At 41.3% G+C, this 23,267-nt stretch overlaps 1 long non-coding RNA gene and 1 other non-coding gene across 3 annotated transcripts in view; one reads left to right on the top strand and one right to left on the bottom strand.

Moving 5' to 3' along the window:
- Window positions 1-23,267, top strand: part of LOC111764228 (uncharacterized) — a 74,669-nt gene that overhangs the window by 6,038 nt on the left and 45,364 nt on the right. The window contains exon 5 of one of the 2 annotated variants that reach the window (XR_011645771.1): window positions 5,737-5,858. This is a non-coding gene — a long non-coding RNA (uncharacterized lncRNA). Of the gene's footprint in view, window positions 1-741; window positions 1,714-5,736; window positions 5,859-23,267 lie in introns of those variants that run through there. The other variant, XR_011645772.1, reaches the window with a different exon arrangement.
- Window positions 16,755-16,859, bottom strand: LOC111764242 (U6 spliceosomal RNA). The gene has a single exon (XR_002796904.1). It is a non-coding gene; the product is annotated as a U6 spliceosomal RNA (small nuclear RNA).

The raw sequence follows: 23,267 nt of genomic DNA, 5'->3' as shown, positions 1-23,267 counted from the left end.
TTGTGTACATGAGTATGGAATGTGAGTAGGGACAGTACTGGCAATTTCTCCTGTTTGGCCATATCCTGAGCAGAGCTTTCGTGGTACTGCAGAAAGGCCATTCTTCATCCAGTGTTACCTAAGAAGTGGGGAGGAACCTGTGCTCTGGTTCAATTGGCTATCCCATTTACCCTGGCATTTGAAAAAGAGGAAGAAATACAAAACCAGGGAAAGAGACCAAAAAGAAGTTTACTTGGTTACTTTGATGACTGAATTTATCTAGATAGTATAGGAGTTCCCCAGGGAGTCCCTAACGAATTTAAAGCTAGAAATCAGATAGCTGCAGGATTTGAGTTGTTCTTGTTCTGGTGGGTCACTGTTAACAAAAATGTGGATTGGATTAACTATATATATTATAATCAACAAAGATTTATCAATTACACTAGGGATGCAGTTAAAGGAATAGGAGAACAATTGGATGTTACTAGCCAAATGGCATGGGAAAATAGGATAGCCCTAGACACGATGCTAGCAGAAAAAGGAGGCGTCTGTATTATGGTTGGAGGTAGTTGCTGTACCTTCATCCCCAATAATATGGCCCCAGACAGGACTATTACTAAGGCCTTGCAGGACTTAAGAGTCTTATCTAAAGAGTTAGCAGAAAACTCTTGCATTGACAACCCCCTCATGGGATGGTCAGAGAGTTGGTTTGGAAAATGGAAAGGGTGGCACTGTCTGTTCTGACTTCCCTTATCATTGCAGCTGGGGTACTCACAGCAGCTGGATGTTGCATCATCTCATGCTCAAAAACTCATTGAAGTGGCCCTAACCAAACAGATGCCCATACAGTACAAGCAAACAACTCATACCCTCTTAAAGAGGAAGATCTCTATGATGAAGAATGCAAGGAGGCTCTTAGCAGATTTGAGAAACTAAATTGTGAAAACTAAAAGAGTCTAAAAGAAAGGGGGGGAGGGATTTGTAAGAAAGGGTTACGTTTAATTTTCACAAAGAGGAAACCAGAACTGGCTCTGCCTTTTGAGGAGGAAGGGAACGGGGTTCTAACGGCTGTGGTGCTGCAGGAATTTGAAAAGTGGCGCCAAAATGAGAGGGGCCCAATGGTGAGAAGTGGGGACGGGGCCAATAGTGAAAGAGGCGGCAATTTTGAAAAGCAGCCAGGAGTGAAAGCGGAGCTGAACTTGCCCTGCCTGCCAGGGTGTATAGAGAGTGCAGGAGCGGACGACTGAGAGTGGAAACTCCGAAACTTAGCTAGACCTCTGGGATAGGCTGTAACCCCTGAAGCACCCAATCAATGGGGAACAGGGGAGGGACCTCTGTGATAGGTTTAGGCTATAAATATCATCGTTTCTTGCTGTTTGGCACAGGGACCATTTTATCCAGCTCGGGCGCCTGTTTTTGTAAGATTGTTAATACAATTCTTTTCTCCTCCACAATCGGGTCAATCGGGTGGGCTTTTGTTCTCTTACAAGTACAACTTTCTTTCTAACATTAGTGTTTCCCTTTTCCCTGCTGGCTGGAAAGCTGGTATATGGCTAGTGCCCTCATTAGCCATCCTGGACTCTGAGGTGCCGCTGGCAATAGAAGTGCATTTTGAGATGGTGGAGCAGAAAGACAGAAGGCTGCCTGGCTCTTGAAGACTTTGTTGAGTCACCACACCAGCCCTGACCTGTCTACCTCCAGAAAAATTTTTTAATATGAAATAAAATGTACCTGTATATTTGGCTACTCTGTCATGATTAGCCAAATGAAATTTCTACCTGATGCATCAGCTTGAGGTTGACCATTAACTGAAGTCTAATCGATGGGCTGACAGATGCAGAATGCAGAGAACCATGACAGGCACGGAATGAGTTTGTGTAAAGGCTAAATGTTCACACCCCTTTGAGGAATTATTAAAATGACCAATTATCTCTGCATTTACACTTATTTTAGAAATATTCATTTTAATTTGACTTTCTGCTGTAATGAGAAAGTCTCTATAAAAGTGTGGACTCAACTTGTTTTTCTTATATGGCATCTTAGACCTATGAAATTGGAATGTGTGTGGGTGTTTTTCATTTATTTACTCAGGAAATATTTGTTCAGGACCTGCTAGGCTTAAGGCATAGCATTAGATGTTGGTGGAAGTCCTTGGGGATGGTCACACACAGAAAAAGAGAGGAAGACTGACTTTAAACTTACAGACAAATAGAGGAGTTAATTATTTAATAAAAATGATGGTGAATGTTTTCTGAGCACTGACTATATCAGATACAGTACCTTACATATATTATCTCCTTTAATATTTAATATTTAATATTGGTAACAACCCTTGGTAAGACACAGGTTCCATTGTTTGCTTCATCATATAAGCAAGGCTGTAGAGGTATAATAAGATTAAGTAACTTGTACAAGGCCATACAAAGAGTAGGCAAAAGGTATTTGTACATTTTTAATTTGCAAAAGATATTTGTGTAGTTTTAATCTCTATGTAATAACTATAATAATTCAACAATTTACTGAGCCTATTTTAAATTCAAGGCATTTATTGCATCATGTTGCAAGGCACTGGTTCTCAAAGTGTGGTCCTGGGACCTGCAGCTATAGCATCACCTGGGAAATAATTAGAAATGCAAAGTGTTGGTTTCACCCAGCTCTACTGCATTAGAATCTCTGGGAGGGGCCCAGCAACCTGTGTTTTCACAAGCTCTGGAGGTGATGCTGATATAGCCTGATGTTTGAGGATCATCTTTTTAGGGGTTGAAATACATAAGTGATACTTATTTAACTTAGTAAGAAAGAAAATCAGTTATAAAAACAAGTATAACTCAAGGCAGATAAGAAGCTTGGAATTATGCCGAGTTTGGTGCCATTTTTTCGACTTTTCAAGAGATGCTGGAGAATAAACAAACAAACAAACAAACAAACATGCTGGGAATCCAGTTTTTAATGGGAAACTTCCCAACTTTAAATGTGGAGATGAAATCAAAGTTTTAAAAAACGCTCAACAGGGAAAATAAAACCTGCCTGCTAGGTCAATGCTGTCTGTGAGCCCTCTGCTGAGGGCAATGGAGAGGCAGAGGAGGTTTTTAGTGTCATGCCCACAACCAGACATAAGTTAATTTACTAAAAGTCATGTAGACTTGATTAGAGGAGCAAGAGACTAGTTCACTTTTGCTTAATGGTTAAGGTCTTTGTTTTCATTGTTAAGTGGCGGTTAATTCATTTTTCATTGTTCCATTCCTTGCGAATAGTTTGAGGATATGATACATGCTACTGAAATGTGACAGACAATGTGTAGATATCTGAGGTCTTTAAAATTGAAGGAAGCAGATTTGGCTCAACTGATAGAGCATCTGCCTACCACATGGTAGGTCCAAGTTTCAAACCCTGGGCCTACTGACCTGTGTGGTGAGCTGACCCATGTGCAGTGCTGATGTGCGCAAGGAGTGCCGTGCCACGCAGGGGTGTCCCCCATGTAGGGGAGCCCCACGTACAAGGAGTGCGCCCTATAAGGAGAGCCACCCTGCGTGAAAAAAAGCACAGCCTGCCCAGGAGTGGTGCCGCACACACGGAACGCTGACACAGCAAGATGATGCAACAAAAAGAGACACAGATTCCCAGTGCTGCTGACAAGAATACAAGCAGACACAGAAGAACACACAGTGAATGGACAGACATTGGGGGGAGGAAGGGAAAGGGAGATAAATAAATAAATAAATCTTAAAAAAAATAAAATAAAATGAATTGAAATGCCAATAAACTAAGAAACAGAGCCAATGGGAAAGCAAATGTCAAGGTACCCTTGTCCTATGCTAAGGAGAACACACAAAACAGAGCTCTTTTCAAAGATACTTGAGAGACTTGTTATTTTTGAGAACTTGGGTTCAACAGAAATCCAAATATCCTGCTTAGTTTTAGATAGAGCCAAGAGCCCAAAAGCTTTTGAGAGACCCTAGAAACATCTTCAGCATTTAATAAAAATCTGTCTAGCCATTGGAATAGGACACATCTGTACATGCAGGTAAGATTCTATTGCTTTCTGTATGTAACAGTACCAAAAACCAATAGGAAAATTAGTCACAAAAGTTAAAAGATAGGCTCATATATTCTGTGGAAGTTCCTACTCTTAGAAGCTTAGAGAAAAATTAAGATGTTTCTAATTTTACCTCACTTTTTTTTCATATAATAAACTTTATCTTTAAAGAGGCTTTAAATTACAGAAAAGTTACATTGAAAGTGTAAGGGATTCCAGTATACTGTGCCTGCTCCCCCTCTCCCCAATTCCCCTATTAATAACATCCTACAATAGTGTGGTATGTTTGTTAAAATTGATGAATAAATATTGAAGCATTACTATTAACTTACCTCACTGATAAGACAATCTTCCTTGCATGCTTCTAGATTTTTGCACGTGTTTTTTCCTATCTTTTCTATCTTGTATGTTTGTTTTGTATAATTGTATTAGAGCTTAAAGCCAATGTCTGAACTGACATGAAAGTTTCACAGCATCTGGCTTCCCTGAGGCTTTCTATCTCTCTTTTAAATCTAGAGACAGAAACTTTGTTTAACACTATCCACACTTCCATTTTTTGTGTTTTAATTCAAAACAAAACTAAAATACAATAAGGGTTTTTGTGTTTTAATATAAAACAAAACATAAAATACAATAAGGGTTTTTGTGTTTTAATACAAAACAAAACAAAATACAACAAGGGTGAGTTTCAAGTCTCACCCCACTCCCTTTTAAAATTTTCTTTTCCTTTTTTTTAAAGAATTATTTTTATTTATTTATCCCCCTCCCCCATTGTCATTGTTTGTGCTCACTGTCTGCTCTTCTTCTTTTTTTCAGGAGGTACCAGGAACCAAACCTGGGACATCCCATGTGGGAGGGAGACACCCAATGGCTTGAACCACTTCCACTCCCATTTGTCGTGTCTCTCATTGTGTTTCCTCATTGTGTCTCTTCATTGTGCCATCTTGTGGCACCATCTTGTCGTGCCATCTTTTTGCTTCAACTCACCATGCCAGCCCATCATGTCAGCTTGCTGTCTTGCTCTTCTTCTTTTAGGAGGCACTGGGAACTGAACCTGGGACCTCCCATGTGGTAGGTGGGCACCCAGCTGCTTGAGCCACATCTGCTTCCCTTGATTTTCAAAGGAAGCCAAACATGGAAAAATTGTGTCAGAGGAGTTGCTCTGGTTGAACCAAGAAGGGAAGAAGGGGTGAAGTGGTACTTTCTGTACCTCCTCCCACCCCTTGGAGTACCTCGGAATATCATTTGAAAACCACTCCAATAAAATATTCAAATAATTGCAGAAAGAAATGCTGAAGTTCTAATAAAATGGTCATGCATCCAATTGTTGGCTGGAAGATAGCAGCATAGCACAATAGCTCGAAGTGTTCACTTCTCAACTCATTCATTCAATGAATATTTATTGAATGCCTTAGGAACTATGGCTAGTGAAAGCCAATAATGGTATATGAAATCTAAATTGGAGGTCAATGTATGGCAGATATTATTAGCTGCCTTCTATGGTAGCCAGTTTCCAAGATGGCATCCAATGATCTCTTCCTCTTGGGATTCACACCCTTATGTAATTCCCAGCTATAGTGTACCAGGGTGGTCTGTGTAACCAGATTAAATACATCAGAAATGATGGTACATCACTTCCAAGATTAGGTTGTAGAAGTCTGCAGCTTGAGCTCCTCCTCCTCCTCCTCCTCCTCCTCGCCCTCTCCTCATCTCTCTTTCAGGTCATTTGCTCTGGGGGAAAACAGCCGTGTGTGTGCAACAGCTTTAAGGAGAGACCGATATGGCAAAGAAATGAAGTCTCCAGCATACAGCCAATGAAGAACTGAGACCTCTAAACAGCCTTGTAAGTGTTCTTGTGAGGTCATAAAACTTATTGATAGTGGTCTCAGGTAGGGGTGGGGGAGAAATAGGAGGAACGTTCTTCTCTTGTACTGTCTATTTTTCTCAAAACAAGCAAACTAATAAAAAAAAGAAGAAACACTGATACAGAAGCATAAAACCTTTCTTCAATCATTGCTGTTGGTACCCCATCCATTTTCACATAGTTTACTAATACCTTATTTTCTTTATAGTCTGCTGACTTTTTGGTGGTTTTGATATTCTTACATCTGTTGGATAAAGGATATAAATTTTAGCCTAAACTTTTTCAATTCAGCAAATACTTGAGTCCTTACATAATAATGATAATAATCACAATCATATTCATCTTTTATGCTATACTTTACTGACCTTATACATTTTACCTTAATAACCCTCACAATGACTCTATGAAATGGATTGACATGATTGTCCTTATTTGCAGATCGTTAGGGAGAGGACTAGAGCAACTAAGGGACTTCCCCAAACCAGTAAGAGGGAGAGCAGGACCTGAACTCTAAGCAGTCTATTTCTAAGCCTGTGCCTTTAGGGACTTGAGGGTGATAACTATATCAGCTCCTTTCCCCTTCATTTTTGAACCAATTAGAAATAGACCAGAAGTCAGACAAGGACCAAACTATCTGATTTTTTTGTCTCTTTCTCCAGTGGAATGAAACTTCTTGCCTATTTGTAGACAGATATGCCAGATGACAGCAACTCCTTGCTGTTCCCATCCCTACTAGTCAGGGCCTGCACAGGTGAACTTTAGTGCACAGAGGAGGCAGGGGACAGGTGGGGACGTTAGTTGTAGTTGTTTGTGAGCAGACACCTCTGAGAAAGAGACCCCCAAAGAAGCCCAAGCACTAGCCCTTGTCCTCAGTTTCCCTAGTCAGTTTAGGCCTCTCTTCCTATGAGGAAGAGTGAATGAGGGGAAGACATGGTAGTACTGGTTGGGGTTGGGACTGGAATGGGAACTCAGAGAGAGGGAGAGGTGGTTGGCTCCCATTAATTCTTAAGTTACCCTGCTCCTTATAACACTGGACAATGAGGCAAGAAACTTGGGTTTAACTCTCATTCTCCCATAAATAGCTGAATGTCTTCTAGAAAGTCGCCCATGCTCTCTGGGTCTCCAGTTTCCCATCTGAAAATGAATTTGGTCTAGCTGAACTCTGAGCTTCTGTTTTACTTATTCAAGTCTATGGCGCTATGGAAAATGAGGATGAGAATGAAGCTTTTCCTTGATGGTTTTCCATTTGCTGTATTGAAATGTGTAGGGACTCGTTCAGTGTCACTGAATTCAGAGCTAGAAAGACCTGCCTAGTTTAGTTAGACCCAGAGAAGTTTGGGGATCAAGGTCCTGGTCTGAGGCACAGCCAACTGCTGGCCACCCTAGGTTTACTACTGATATTTCTCACTTTTGGGGTTGTAAAGACTTATGTTCTCATGGATGGTAAATGAGAGAGTAGAGTGAGAGAGAGGATGAGAAAATCAATAGGCAATTAACTAGAAGTGAGTGTTTATAGAAGTGTGTCATATTATAAAGTCCTGTCCTCTCCATGGCCATCTGATATTTTCCCAGTTCAGGAAAACCCTCATTGTTTATGTGTCTGTCTCTCCATACCTCTACTTTGTTCCTGCTCTACCTCTAAACTGTGTGCTTTTGGGAGGCAGGGGTCATATTTTGTTTTATTTTATAAATTTTAAAACCTCCAGTTCTTTCAGCTTAGGTTTTCTCAAACAGATACATGTTTTAAATTTAATTTTAATGGTTTATGTTTCCTTTATTTAATTTAGTTATAAAAAGAGACATTGGCTTCTACCTAGAGTACTGACAAATTTTCCTTTAAAAAGATATATATATATTTTATTTTTAGAAAGAGAAGCAACTTAAATGAAAATATTGAGTAGCTTGTAGCACAGATAATTGGTAGAATCACAGATGTTGTGAAGATGGTACTAGAGAAGCCAAACATTGACATAGGTGCTCAATAAATGCCTTTAGGATTGAATTGTGGGATAAAACACAAGTCTGGGTTTTTTTGTGGGGGGAAGTAGGAGGAAGAAGGAGGGTGAAGATCAGCGCAGAAAGGTGAGAGCAATAAAAATAGAGAGAAGAGAATCTGGGTAAAGCAGATTTGGCTCAACTGATAGAGCATCCACCCACCATATAGGAGGTCCAGGGTTCAAATCTAGGACCTCCTGACTCATGTGATGAGCTGGCCCATGCACAGTGCTGATGTGGGCAAGGAGTGCCATGCCATGCAGGGGTGTCCCCCATGTAGGGGAGCCCCATGTGCAAGGAGTACGCCCTGCAAGGAGAGCCATCCCTTGCAAAAAAAGCGCAGCCTGCCCAGGATTGGCACCACACACATGGAGAGCTGATGTGGCAAGATGATGCAACAAAAAGAGACACAGATTCCAGGTGCCACTGACAAGAATGCAAGCAGACACAGAAGAACACACAGCAAATGGACACAGAGAGCAGACGATGGGGTGGAGAAGAGGGGAGAAATAAAAAAAGAAGGGTTGACCCGAGTTTTCAGAACTGGGAGGTTGATAAATCAGAGTCATGTGAAAAGCAAGGGAACAGACTAACTTTTATTGTGTATCCACAGGATGTGAAACACTATGCTAGGCATTTTATACACATTATTCACTATTGACTTGATTGAGGGTGATGTGAGTACAGGTCCTACAGGGAGTGTTAGAAGAAATGGACCCTAAAACAGGAGATTGAGGAGGGAAGACAAACTTGGGCAGATAGCCTGTATTTGTCTAGAGAGGATCTTACCCTGGGCAAGGGCAGAGGTGTATAGCAGGTATCCAAATTTGTTGTGCAGCTGTAGGCAGGCACTTTGCCCCATGGTTAATGAAGAACTTTGTGTTTTGTTGACCCACAATGCATGATTCATAAAGGAGTTTCTTTCTAGAGGATTTGTAAGCAGAGGTAAGACTATTAACAATTGAGGCACCAAGTTCCAATCGTGTGACTGCACCGTTGGGTGCGAAGGGAAAGATCTCTCAGTCTTTTTTATATACTTTAGATTTCATCTCTGATAATTTTTCACCTGCGGCCTGGGGACTGGTGGGTGGGTGATGGGGGTGGCAGTGTGACTCATCCAGGAATCAACCTGAAGATCTCCAAATGGTTCTTTTATTTGTAGTCTGATAAAGTCAAATAAAGTTCATATATATGAAAGAGTATCATGAAGAGAGCCCCAAAATATTAATGAACCTCCAAATGTTTGTGCAGTACAGAAGTCATGGTCTGGCCTTTGTAATTTTTTAAATGTCTTGATTCCAGATGGGAATGAACACATTTCTTTAAAATCACTGTGGGAAAGGCACTTGACAACAATAAGTTACTCACGAAGAAAGGTGGGCTCTTTCTGTAGAGAGCCAGAACATCCTGGACCTTAGCTATTAAAAAACAAAACAAAATTTCCTTTTCTGTTATGTTTTAGGCCCACTCTTTTTTAAAAAAAATGTTTTTAACTCTTTCTCTAAGGAGTTTGAGTTATGGGGAAATCATTAGAAACTATTTCAACAGTTTGACCACCCCACACTCCCACCCCATGACCAGACTGCAGGGCTTGACCAAGAGTAAATGGAACTTGAGTCTGAAACTTCACTGGATAGGAAGTTTTTGAAACTCAATTTCCATTGTTCTTTTTGTCTGAGAAGACAGGAAATGTGGAAAACTGCACTGAACATCTACCAATGATTGGGTGAAGAATACTCTTGTCGTTTTGGGCAAGAAACTATTCACAGCCACGATGGTAAGAATCATCCTTTTTATTCTTCTTAGTAACTGGGGCTGAACAGTCTCTGAAGTTCTCTTATCTGCCTAGGCATTCTTTGATCCACCCACCTTAACCAGAACAGGAAAAAGATTTTGTTTGGCTTTGTTTTTAAACATTGCCACACCCTAAATGGAAACCTTTTAGGTTGTTTATTAGACTGGCGAATTGAAAACATCTAAAAATAACACTGCAAAATGTGTTGTTTACAATTTAATGTGGAAATCAATAAAAAGTGAATTTCAGTCTTGGGCTAAGAAAAAAGTTTGTTTAGCAAAGGATTTCTTGCTTAGGAAACTCCTTTATGGAAATTTGATGTTCTTGGCTTCTCCACTCTACCCCAATCCCCCTTTCTCTGTTGCTTGAATTCATAACGCTCTATTTTATCAATTAAGTCTATTAAATATTTTAAAATTTATTAAAAATCCATTTAAATCACCTTCTAGTAACTATCTAGTACTGGTAAAATTCTTGGGAACCTGGTATAGCTCAGTGATTGAGCACCTGCTTCCCATTTACTAGGTTTTGGGTTCAATCCCCAGTAGGGTTAACCAGTGGTTCTGGGTTCTGGGCTTCCAGGTTCTTGACTTATGTTACATAAAAGAATTTAAGGACATGCCATAGGGTAGGCAAGGGAGTAAAGAGTTTATTAAGAAACCAGAAAATGAGAAAAGTACACAGTCGATGCCAAGGCATGGACTGCCATGTACTGTAGGGTGAGCTGTGCATGTGGGACCCAGGTCAGAGCTTTTTAAAGTCTGTTTGCTGTTCTGATTGGTTGCCCTACCTGTCATTTCTCAGGAGGCCTTTTGAGGATATCCAGGGCTTTCCCTGACCCCAAACAGGATTCTTATTTCAAATGGGGTCCTCAGGGGTAGGATCTTGTGGGGTCCTTCCAGGAGCCTTCTTATTAGGAGGTTTCCAGGCAGGGTCTCATGGCCATGTGCTCTGTCTGCCATGCTGTCCGCCGGGCCAACAGCCTTCCCCCTTTTCACTATACTAACCTGCCTCAGTACCTTCTTTTTTTTTTTTTTTTTTAAAGTTCTTTTGTTATGTTAGGACATTGTAATAGCTATCAGTTCAATTATTTTGTTATTACAGTGTTTGGGGAATAAGGAGATGATCTGTAGAAAAAAAAAAGAAAAATTACACAGGAGATGGTAAAAATTATTTCCAGTTGTGTTGTAATCACAAGAGAAAGCAAGAGGTACCTCTTAAGGGAGCTATTATCATATGTCCAATCAATTTCTTGAGAATGGAATAAATTAGCAAACGGATCTGAACTTTTAGTTAATTCTTTGACTGTTCCCAACATGTGGGTACTTTACTATTATTAATGGAATTTTTAGGGCTAAATTATACTGAAACTATGATCAAACTTTAATATGTACATAAGAATGAAAGAATTGAAGTTGAATCTACTTACTAGGATTTCTGAAACCTAATCTGAATTGAAAATAAAAAATTGCAAATTAAAAGACTTCCCACCTCAATCACTCTTTGACCCAAAACTCAAATCCAAGTAGCTATATTATTTGGAGGTCACTTCTTCTGTCTGAAAGGAAAACTTAGTGGAAAAATTTTCAGGTTGTTATGTTAGATGCATTGATGTCAAATGCCAATATTGTTTTTTATTTTTTTATTTTTTTATTTTATTTATATATTTTTTTAAAGATTTATTTATTTATTTAATTTCCCCCCCTCCCCTGGTTGTCTGTTCTTGGTGTCTATTTGCTGCGTCTTGTTTCTTTGTCCGCTTCTGTTGTCGTCAGCGGCACGGGAAGTGTGGGCGGCGCCATTCCTGGGCAGGCTGCTCTTTCTTTTCACGCTGGGCGGCTCTCCTCACGGGCGCACTCCTTGCGCGTGGGGCTCCCCCACGCGGGGGACACCCCTGCGTGGCACGGCACTCCTTGCGCGCATCAGCACTGCCCATGGCCAGCTCCACAGGGGTCAAGGAGGCCCGGGGTTTGAACCGCAGACCTCCCATATGGTAGACGGACGCCCTAACCACTGGGCCAAAGTCCGTTTCCCCAATTGTTTTTTAAATGTAGCTATAAGAAAAGATTTTACTTCTGCACTGTAAGTTATGCTACTGTTCTCAATGAAAAGAAAGCCATGACATGAATATGTAGATGGGTTTTGGTGCCAGCCCTGAATCAGAATCTTGGCTTTATTACATTTTAGTTTTGTGATTATTGCCAAGTTACCTTCTCTGAGATATAATTTCTCATCTCTCATCTGGGTGTAATAATTACCCATATCATGGAGTTTTTGTGAAGATTACATGAAAAATGAGTAAATCATCTGTCTGCTTAACAGAGGTCATCTCTCCTATTCTCTTTTTCTAGTTTTCATAGTATTTTCAATTTCTAACATTGAGAATTCTCATACTTTGCCATTCAAAGTACTTTTTCAAGGTTTCTCTGTGGTTCTTCTTCTCTCCTGAGTTCTAGTATCCTTCTTTCATGTGTCCCTTTTCAGCCCATCCATTCATCCTTAACCTGGTATTCAATCCCAATACTTACATAAGCCTCCCTTCTTGGTTTCCTCTATTCCATCTTATTTTCTTCTTTCCTGCAATCAAATAATATCTTCTTTGATCCTTAGTGCTTTCTCATGCTTTAATTTCATGTCAGAGAACAATTCAGGTATTCATTTTACTAGTAAAAATATTGTGACATTACAAATATTTTTCAAGGAAAAAAAAATCAACTCATATGTTCATTTTCAGTCTCTGATCATATGTTTACATTTAAAAACTTTATTTTGTAAATAGCCAAGATGAAAATGTTCATGGAGTAGTGTGGCGAAATGGAAAGAATTCAGAGAGAAGCCTGTTCCTGTCCTGGCTCTGGTGACCTCTGATGGGTCTGTGGACTTCTCTAGATTTCAGTTTCTCCATCTGTAAAATGATTCAGTTGAGAAGATTATTCCTAAGGTCTGTAAGTTGGTAGCTCTATAAAATGAGGATATTCTTCCAACATTGACTAGCTCAGGAATGCATTGGACTACAACTTCATTGTTCCATTTTTTAACTGCAGTTCTTCTGCATATGTGCAGAGAGTAAGCAGAAAATAGCATTCTGGAGACAGGGATAGGAATAATTCCTGCCTGATAGGATAATTACCGTTTTGGCCTCCTTCAATCACTTGGCATGTTGGTCTTTCAGCTGCACTGATGCTCTTGAATTGAATGGCTTCTTCATCCCACTCTTGCATGATCCCCTTGTGAAAGATCTCTCTCTGAGTTTGTGAAATGGTTGGACAGGGTTAAAGGTGCAAGGAGGCCCTAGAGAGAGAACAGACCCATTGGTCTATACTGGGAACAGTCCCCAGATCTCTTTTTGTTGCAGTGAGAGGCAGCAGCAGAATTTCACCGGGAGTGAAACTCCCATCCAAGGGGTATATCAGCCCCAAGAGTGCAGAGGGAGAAAAGATCAGAAACAAACACATTTTAACAAATGTCCCCATTTATTCACTTCCTGATTTGCTTTTCAGAGTATGATGAAAATGCTTCCCTTCCCTTTAAGTGACAGTGCACTCAGGATCCAGCAGGACAGAGGTTTCTCTGTTAAAATAATGTGAGTTTCACTGTATTTTAAGTGCTTAAGGAAAAACTAATAGTTTTATAGTAGAATATCAGTAAGTCCACTCTAGCCCATATTTTATTCCTCCATTCTGTGGACCCTGGGATGGTGATGTCCTCTCTACCTCTAGATCAAGAGGGGGCTTAGATCCCACATGGATGATGGATGCAATTCCTCTGCTTGAAGTTGTAGGTACTCTTGATTCCCTGGTGTGGTGGTTGATCATCTTCACTTCCCTGTTAGCTGATCTGGGTAAAACCAATGAACCAGAGTGTAGGACTCACCACTCTGCTGAGGCTCAGGGCCCAGCTGGGACATGGTCAGTTCAGAGATTCAAGTCTCCTGAGTATGTATCATCCCTAGTGCCAACAACAGGTTCAGTAAAAGTGACAGAAGAGGCATGTGTAGAAAAGTCACATCTGAGTCCAGCTCCATCACACTCAGGAGCACAAATTCCAAAGTAGGGCCCTCTGACATGGCATAGAGCTCCAAATCCATCTGCCATGACTATATACCCTGTGGATCTCGGTAGTCTTCAGAAGAACCAGTACCTAGGATTGTATCTACTTTGGCTTTTTCTAGGGTCCTGCTGAGGTGTGCGTTAAGTGCAACCTGATGAATAATAGAAGAAATTTTAGCATTGAGGTGGAGAAAGTGGCCACAGTAGTTGCTGAGGGCAGGGAGAGGGTAGAAGAGATGTGATGTGGGGGCATTTTTGGGATTCTGAGTTGTCCTTAATGATATTGCAGGGTCAGATGCTGGACTTTATATATCCTCCTATAACCCACTCAATGTACTGGGGGAGAGTGAGAACTACAGGGTAAACTATTATCTGTGCATGTAGCAGTGCCCCAAAATGTGTTCACTGAGTGCAATGAGTGTGCCACAATGATGAGGAAGCTTGTTGGTGTGGGAGGAATGGTGGGGACATGGAGGGTATACGGGAACTTCTTGTATTTTTTAATGTAACTTTTTTTTGTGATGTATATATCTTCAAAAAAATACAATTTACAAAACTGATGTGGTGGGGGGTGGGGAGTATATATGGGAACCTCTTAGGTTTTTTGTTTTTTTTATGTTTTTTAAAGTAATACTCCTTGTGATCTATTAATTTTAATTTTTAAAAAAGTGTACAGTAAATGGTATTTGGTATTAAAAAAAAAAAAAAAGAAAAACTAATGAGAACTTTCCAGGGAAGATGGTGGGTGTTATTAACGTGCAAATATGTATGAGAATTACTAAATGAAGTTTTACAGGGTGGAGCTGGAGGACCCAGGTTGGCGGGGGGTGTCAGGATGTGGGATTGGGGGAGGGTGGGAGCGAGCCGGTGGGGAACTGGGGAACCAAGCCTTCTTTCCGCCTCTGTGGGCTGGGGAACCACCTGATAGAAGGGCCTGAGCAGGACCGAGGAGGGAGTGGGGAATGATTGGAAGCAGGGTAAATGCCAGAGAAACTCAAACGACTGAGGGCTTGAGGACAGGAGGGAGACACTGCCCAGGACAAGATTAAGAGCCTGGAACTAGAGGTGGAAAATATTAGGAGTTAGTAAAAAGGAAGAAAAAAATAGTAACCCTGAAGGGAAGGGCCAAACTGGGATGCGCCTGTGGATTGAAAGGGAAATGGACTCAGGGAGTCCCCGGGGTGATCTCAGGCTCCAAACCTGGCCAAACCAATCAAACTAATGGGCTGCTGTAGGCCTCTGACCTTTCAGCTATGCTCACAGCTGCCCAGTCTGCCCAGGACTCTGGAGCCAGCCCTGATTTTACAAAGAAGCTGGAACAAAGAGTCCTGATCGACTGCCATCATGGCGGCTTGGCATTGCCAGCTCTACTGCAGGTCCTGCTCAGTCTCAGAGATAGACTTTTGCCTTATTTCCTTTTGACTGAACCTCCATCTTGTGCCCTAGGAACTACCTCTTTGTCTTATAATAATATTGCTAATGTTTGATTGAGTAACAGATATTGTGCTGGTACTCCCATTCACTATTTCATTTAATCCTCTAATAACCCTCTGAGTAGAGCGATATTATATCCATTTGACAGATGAGACATTGGAGGCTTAATTTTTTTTTTTTTGCTTGTCCCAAATCACGGAGGAGAGCCCTGGATCTCTGTCAGCTTCTCTGATTCTACAGGAATGGGCCCCCTGTGTGTTCTTTCTGTCCAGCTGCTGAATACCCCCAGCATTGTCTGCCTCCTTGATCATCTGTTGAAGATGCTCCAGCTCAGAGGTCTTCCAGTCTCTGGGTCTTGGCCATCTCTGGTTCACTGGTTCTGCTGCTGCTGGAGAACTCTGCTTGCTGGTGATCACTGGTGCCTACAACTTTGTTTACTCTGCAGTAAAGTTGAGCTGTGCAGGTGCTGTCACTGCCATGAGCTGGAAGCCGCATTCAGTCAGATCATACCAGCGCTCAGGGAGTGATACTGTTTGGAGTGTTGGAGTTAGGTAAGAACCCCAGGTAGACAGGAGTCCTGCAGGTTTGATTCTAGGTGAGTTGAGGGGTGCCTTCCTTTAGTAGTGAATTAGGATCACTTCTCACAGGAATTCTCAATGTGACTTGGATTTGCTGCTCTTCCTCTTGAAATGTGGCCTGCACAAGGAGCCTACAGCCAGTGCTGCACTTTGATTTCCTGTTTTGATTAGGGCAGAGGGACTCAATCCTTGTTGCCCATCATGATCACCAGGAGAAGGCCTGGAAAATTCAGAACCCTGTATTCCAACTGCATAGATTCTGTCTCAGATGGTCTGGGGTGATGTTCAAGCATCCATAGTTTTGATAAAAGTGCTTCAGGTGATTCTAATGTATAGCCAGGGTGGCAAAGCCTCAACATGCTGGATGGTTCTTAGGCTGAGGGTGCAGTGAACAAGACTAAATCAGGGTGGTCTGAGAAAGAAAGAAATCTTCAGTGTTGCTTTGCATTGTGAACTCTGACTATTGTGGACTGTAAATTTGATCATAGAAAGAGAGTCACAAAGGTTCCCTGAATTGTCCAAGAACTTTAGAGGAAGCATACCATGTACTTCAAAGGTATTATGGTCTAGGGGCTTAGAGAAACCAGAACTAGTCAGCTCCTCTATGGGGCTGGTAGTTGCTCAGCAGCAGCAGGACTGAGGACAAAGTGCTTGGTTGGCAGGCTGAAGGCTCTGAATTTTAGCCTAATTTGGACCTTTAGTTGCCTTGTAGCTAGTGTCCAGTGAACTGCCCCAGCTTGTTAAATTCTGAGTAAATCAGTATTACAAAGGCAGAATTACTAAGGTGAGAGAAGCCTGGTACAGCCTAGGGAAAGACCAAGTAGAAACAAGGATCCTTATTAAACATGCGGTGGTCTTTAGCTGGTAGATGTGATGATTCACATTTGATACAAAAATAAAGGAAAACTAACTTTTTAAAAGAATTTGACCCACTTACAAGGTCAAGGATTTTCTTAGCCAACAGGTGTATGTTTACTTGGATTTGCTCAAATTCTTTTAAAAAACTTTTACTCTAGTAATATATAACATATATAAGCACTTCACAAATTTGTGTATCATCCTTGCACAGGGGCCTTGCTAATCTTCTCTGTATTGTTCCAATTTTAGTGTATGTTCTGCTGATGTGAACACCAGTTTCGTTTTGTTTTTTTAAACATTTTCAGTTCCTGTTTCTTAGCTTTTCTTTCTAAGCCTGTGAGCTCTGAGGTCAAATTTAGGTTAAGTGAAGAGTTTCTATCAACACTTTGAGATAAACCAGACTTTCGTAGTTAAAAAGACAGCAAAGCCCTGATCACAATGATTTTCTTGTGAGCTAAGGAGTTCCTGCCCATGCCTAGCTCAGTGACTAGGAAGGCAGGAGTGTGTGGTCCTTCATCTTATTGGGTGTCATAGTATATTCCAAGGGTTGGAACTGGTCACCCCCGAAAAAGCAAACGATAGTTGAGCACAATGCTACTGAATTCTTCATGTGAATGATTTCATTTATTCCTCACCATGACCCTAGGATGTAGTTACTATTACTATCACTCCCTATATTTTAGAGATTAGGAATTGAGGTTTACAGAGGTTAAGTAACTTTCTCAAGGTCACGCAGCTGCTAGGTGGTAGAGCTGGGATTGTGATCCCAGACTCCACACTGTAATCATTGAGCTTTTATTACCTCGCGAAAGAACTTTGTCACCACACATAAGATTAGTTTTGCAAGGCCGGCCCTTGATGAGTCTGTTTGTTTCTAAGCAGATTGCCTTTTCATCTCTGCTAGGAGACATGTGGGTATACCTAGCCATGACTGTTTGGTCAACAGTCTAAGCTTATTCCTAGTATGGGTAACTGAATAAGAGGGACTGAGGTGGGTTTTTCTTGAGAACAGGAATGCAAGACTCTGAGTAGAAAGGAACACTATAGAATGTAACCAATTTATTTTAATTAAAAGCAAATTGCCAGTTCTTAAAGAGTTTCTCCAAATTCAGGACACCTAACAGTGAATGACCACGGACCAGACCGTTTTCAGACCCAAAATTCCATGCATTTATGATTATTTATTATGCAACTATTGTGTCCACTACTGACCGCCTGGCATATTTTTGAGGAACTCTGACTTTTTCAGGATTATTCACATAGGTTAGGTGGGAGCCTTTCCGATATTTGCAATAAGTGTTATACCGTATTGATTTTAGAGCAACTGAAGAAAGAGGCTATGAGGAATGCATTAAGCTGGGTTTTGTTGGCAATTAGCTTTCTATGGAGGAGGCAGTACAGTGTGGGGGAGAAGAAAGCCCTGGGCTGAGACCTGGACCCCCTTTCCAGTTTTTATTGGCTGGGGGAGCCTGGCACATGATATGCCAACTTGCTGAACAACCCACTTTTCTCACCTGTGGAAAGACAGGCTTGGGCTAGATAGACCTTAAGGTCAGCGACTACATGTCCCCTCTCTTCCTGCCCCTACACTTCTCTTTAGATACACCCCATGGGTTCCTGAATGCCATTCGGGTTATGCCAGCAGGAAAGGGGCCGACCCTAGAAAATTTTACCTGGGCGAAGAGAACCTGCCATTTGTGCTTTAAGAGCCTTTTAGGTTAGATACAACACATATTTGAATGATAATAGAATCAGAATTGTCTTCTCAGATAATTAAATACAGGATTATACTAAGCTTTCTGCACAGACTGGTGGATTGAATGAGCCTCCTTAGATAACAGCCACCTCTTACAGATCTAGGCAGAAATGTAGATCTAGCTGCTCATGCTTCATAGCACAGTAAACTGTCCCACATTTTTGTCTCCACATACCTACATGGCAGTAGTCCCTTCTGGAATGTAACTTTTGATGGACTCCATTCAGGGCTAACTGGAAGATCTTTGGAATTCTGTGTGTGATTTAAAAGCCTTAAAGGAGCCTTAAGACGCTCTCCAGTTTATCAGGCTGCATAGGCATGAATTTTGGTTTCCCCAAAAGCAAGCCTGAGAGAACAGAGAAAATCTAAAGATCTAAGTTTCAAATAAGGGTATATTTTTGTTTGTTTGTTTGTTTGTTGTTTTTTAGATGATCTTAAGATACCTCTGAGGGAGTGGGGAGAGTATAGCAGGAAAGGAGAAAAAACCCATGTGAGGATAGGCCATCAAGACTGTTTTGTGGACAATGGAATTCAATTTGAAGTATCTCCAGAATTGTCCACTGGTTCTCATGCCCCTCCGGCTGTGAACTTCCAAGCTAGTTTGAATGCAAACTGAGGGGGCAACTGCACCTACAGAAAGGGTCTAGAGACAGAAAAGCAGAAAATTACCCTGCGCTTACATGGACCTATCCGCCAAAGCTGTGGCTGAGATCAGAAGTGGGCTGAGGGGATGTGAGATGGGCACCAGAAGCATCCTTTACATAATGTTGGCTGAGTAATCACCAGTCGTTCTTTCTACCTCTTGTCCTCATGCCTTTATGGGAGAGTCAGAGTGCTGGTAGTGGTTAAGCCCAGTTATCAGAGTACCTGGGCTTGAATCCTGATTCCACTAAGTTTCCCAGGCCACACACTCTTGAGCAAGATAGTCAACTTCCCTAAGCCTCAGTTTCCTCATCTGTAAAATGGGCCTACTCCTCACAATGTTGTTGTAGGGATAAACTGTATCATCCATGTAAAACACTTGAGTCATGGTCATGATGATAGTAATAAGCAAGTTTGACTTTCCCAAAGCCTCGGTATAACTTAGAATGAGTCAATCAGAAAACTTGTGTGAACTTTCTAGTCAAAATCCCTGATAAGCTCACAACTGGTGACATGGAAGTAAGTCTTTTTCACCCACTCAGTTAGGATGCATTTGGTGGGTTCTGTAGAAGATGAAAAAGATTCCTTGATTTTTTTACTGGATTTTTGTTCTTACCATCCTCAGGATCATTATTGTTGACATTCATTTAAGAATCTATATCCAAATGAGCCACATGACCAGGCAGAGCTTTCCTGAAGGTATGGAGGAAGAGATTCTCCCCTCTGGTTTCATTCCTACAGTGGAGGCATGGTTGTACCTTGAGGAGTCATATCAGGTCTTTCCTACTGGGTTTTTTGGTTTTGTTAATTGTCATTTTCCTGCATTGGGGGGAATTGAAACTGCAGGCCAAGGGTGGAGTGGAGAAGGCTAATGTTTCCATAGTCACATACCTCTCATTATCACTTAAAATGCAGGTATGGCCCAGGAAGTTAGTGATTGATGTGAAAAGTCCAAATTTAATTTTGAGCCTAGAGTTCAGCCATTTCTCCAACAGTGGGATTTTCATAATGGAAGTTAGATTGAGGTGTTCTGTTAATTAAGGAGCATTTTGCATTAGGCAACTGCTTTTGCTTGTGGTGGGTGAGCAGAGGACAAGGACCCCAAGGAGGAAGAGAAATGCTCTGGGCCTGCCAAACTGAGGAAGATGCTTCTGGTTTGTCTGCTTGGTGAGCTGCTCTGCCCTTATATTCCTTTGCTGTTTGGTTTGAGATTGGGGGTTCAACAAACAAAGTCACAAAATAAAAGCAAAAGGTGATGGAGGAGACTGCAAGATTGCTGGGTGTGTGGACTGGAGCATTTGGGTTTGTTTTGCAAACTTTGATTCGCAGATAAATACATTTTAGCATGAAGCAACATGGCTTAACTGATAGAGTGTCTGCCTATCATATGGGAGGGCCAGGGTTCGATACCCATGTGGTGAGCTGGCCCACATGCAGAACTGCTGTACTCAAGGAGTGCCATGCCATACAGGGGCACCCTTGAGTGGGGGTGCCCCACGTGCAAGGAATGTGCCCTGCAAGGAGAGCTGCCCCACGTGAAAAAAGTGCAGCCCGCCCAGGAGTGGCACCGCACACACGAAGAGCTGATGCAGCAAGATGATGCAATGAAAAAGAGACACAGTTTCCCAGTGCCACCAAGGGTGCAAGTGGACACAGAGAACAGACAACAGGGAGCGGAGGGAAGGGGAGAGAAACAAATAAAATAGATCTTTAAAAAAAAAACCATTCTAGCAAACAACAAAAACAAAAAACAAAAAACACTAAAAGGGGAACAGATGTAGCTCAGTGGTTGAGTGCCAGCTTCTCATGTATGAGGTCCTAAATTCAATCCATAGTACCTATTAAAAAAAGGCAACATACATACATTTTAGGTTATGATAATGTTTACATATAACTATAAAACTCCTCTAATATTGGTTATTATGCCTGAAAACTCTTTAATTTTAACCCCAATCACCTTCTCCCTTCACTAAAATGACTGACCATCACAAATTTTTATTATACAGGTTAGTTTTAGGAATCTAAACATCTCATTGTAGCAGAACACACGATACTGTTGGAAGATTTGAGAGCCTAGTTCCAAATTGCTGTGAAAGCTTCAATCTGTTATGAATATTGTTATTCATAGCAGTCTTGCCCTTGTCTATCACCCAGGATGACATGAAGTTTGTTACCATCATGATGGGTTAAAGTTTAGTGGTCACTTGACCTGCATTCTAGCACTGAGAGCCACGTTTCCATAAAATGCATACTCACTGACCTGGAGGTGACTTTAATTTCTCCACTCTTTGCCTAAAGCAAAACAGAGAATGAGAAGCTCCTGAAGCAACAGAGAGAGGGGAAGCTGTGGCTGTGTGATGAATGGTGCCTTAACAACGTGAAGGAATTTTTGTCTGGGTGATGATCCTGAGCTATGGAGGGGAAGATAACTTGGAGTGAATGAATCCCTGGCAAGGTTTGTGCACATACAGCACTCTGGTAGAGGATGGATAACAAAGTCCAGGAAAGTTACTCACTGTCTTCCAAGACCTTAGAATCTGGTTGGGGAAACAAGTCAGGGAAACAAGTTGGGGAAACAAGTCTGGTTGGGGAGCCGTGAAACCGCACTCCAGTGCTCTGTGGAATTGGGTCACAGCTAGTGATGCACGCAGCAAATAGGAGACACTCAGTGTGGGCTGCTGTGGTTGGAGAGCTGGGCTCCCATGGCACCACGAGGCATGGAGAGGATACAGCGAAGAAACAGAGTAGAGGACGAGAGAGCCCATTCCTTGGGAATGCTATCTAAAGAAGTGATACGTTCTGGAATTTCAACAAAATGAATTCATACTGTGGAAGGTGCAGAGCAGGAGGCAAATCAAATCCTGCTGCATGGGGTCATTTTGAAGAGAAAAGTAATTAAGTGCCCCTTTTGTTTTGCTCTATCTGGTACTGGCATAGGGCCAACATGGCACATAGAGGGTTTGACTTGAGATGTTTTCGGTTACACTGGCCTTCTACAGATAAGGTGGGAGATTGAAAATATTGCTGTTCTTTTGACAAATGCTCCCTGTCCCCCACCACCATGGCCAGTCCTTCATGAAATGACTCCTCCTTCTTGTTTATCCAGTTCTGGAAAACTCCTACCTATCTATGGGCTTCTTTGAGAGTGATAGCAAGTTCATTTGGAGAGAAGTTGTTCAGGGAGTGAAGGATTCTGTCCCTTTATCTGGATTTTCATAAATAAAATTTTTTCTTAAGCTGCCCACATTTTTACTTGTACTTTTTCTCTGCTTAGTGTTGTGAGCCACCCTGGGGTTTTGGCCCTTCTGTAATTACATTTTTAGGAGAATTATCTTAGAATTCCTCACTGCACCAGAACATAGTTTCACTTTTCTACCCTTGCTTTGTCAAGTTTGAAATTTCTGGTCCTGGTATGAAGATACCTTAATGGGTATTTGTAACTAAGCCGTCGTGTTTCAGGGAAGTGATGTGAATGCTGAACAGGCAGTTTAAATTCCCTCACGCTGAACAGTCAGGAGCTATCCAGGCTCTTTTATTGTCCTGCAAAGTTGTTGTAATGGATATTGCTCTGACAGGTAGAACGGATGCTGGGTTTGGCAATCTTTGTAGTAGCTGAGATTCCTGTTGTAAGGTCAGGGTCTGTCTTTCAGTTTTCTTATTTGTGCAACTGCCAAGAACAACCAAACTAAAAATGATAAGCACTTTTTTATTTTTTCTTTTACCCTTTCATTCACTTCTCTGGATTCTGTCTTCTGGATTCTGGATTTCTTTTTCTTCAATTTCTTTTCAATTTTTAAAATCCAAGAATGACACTGACTTGGAGAAATCTAGTAAAAATACAGACTCCTGTAAACCCTTGAAAATCATGTCTTTACATACATCTGTATGTGATGCCTTCCACAGATGTCTCGTGTGGAAGTCCCTAACACATAACTTTACTTTCTAAACAGTTTAGCTAGATGTTTTCCCAGCAACTGTTTGTTTTAACAAATCAATTTTTTGGTTACATATTAATAAAGAATAAATCCATCCAAAGAGTATAATCAATGGTATTTGGTGCAATCACATATTTGTGTATTCATCACCCCAATCAAACCCAGAGCACTTTCATTATTCCAATAATAATAATAAACAAAAAATAAACATACAAAACTCATCACCTCTCAATCTCTCTATGCCTTACCTGCCATACATAACTACTATACTTTTTCCTTCTGTCTAATATATTTGGATTTATATTTTGTTAAGTAGTCATATATGCAATATATCCCATATTCATGT

This window comes from Dasypus novemcinctus, chromosome 2 (assembly GCF_030445035.2).
Source record: "Dasypus novemcinctus isolate mDasNov1 chromosome 2, mDasNov1.1.hap2, whole genome shotgun sequence".
In the NCBI taxonomy this organism is placed as follows: domain Eukaryota; kingdom Metazoa; phylum Chordata; class Mammalia; order Cingulata; family Dasypodidae; genus Dasypus; species Dasypus novemcinctus.
The sequence above is the reverse complement of the archived record's forward strand: the minus strand, read 5'-3'. Positions and strand labels throughout refer to the sequence as shown.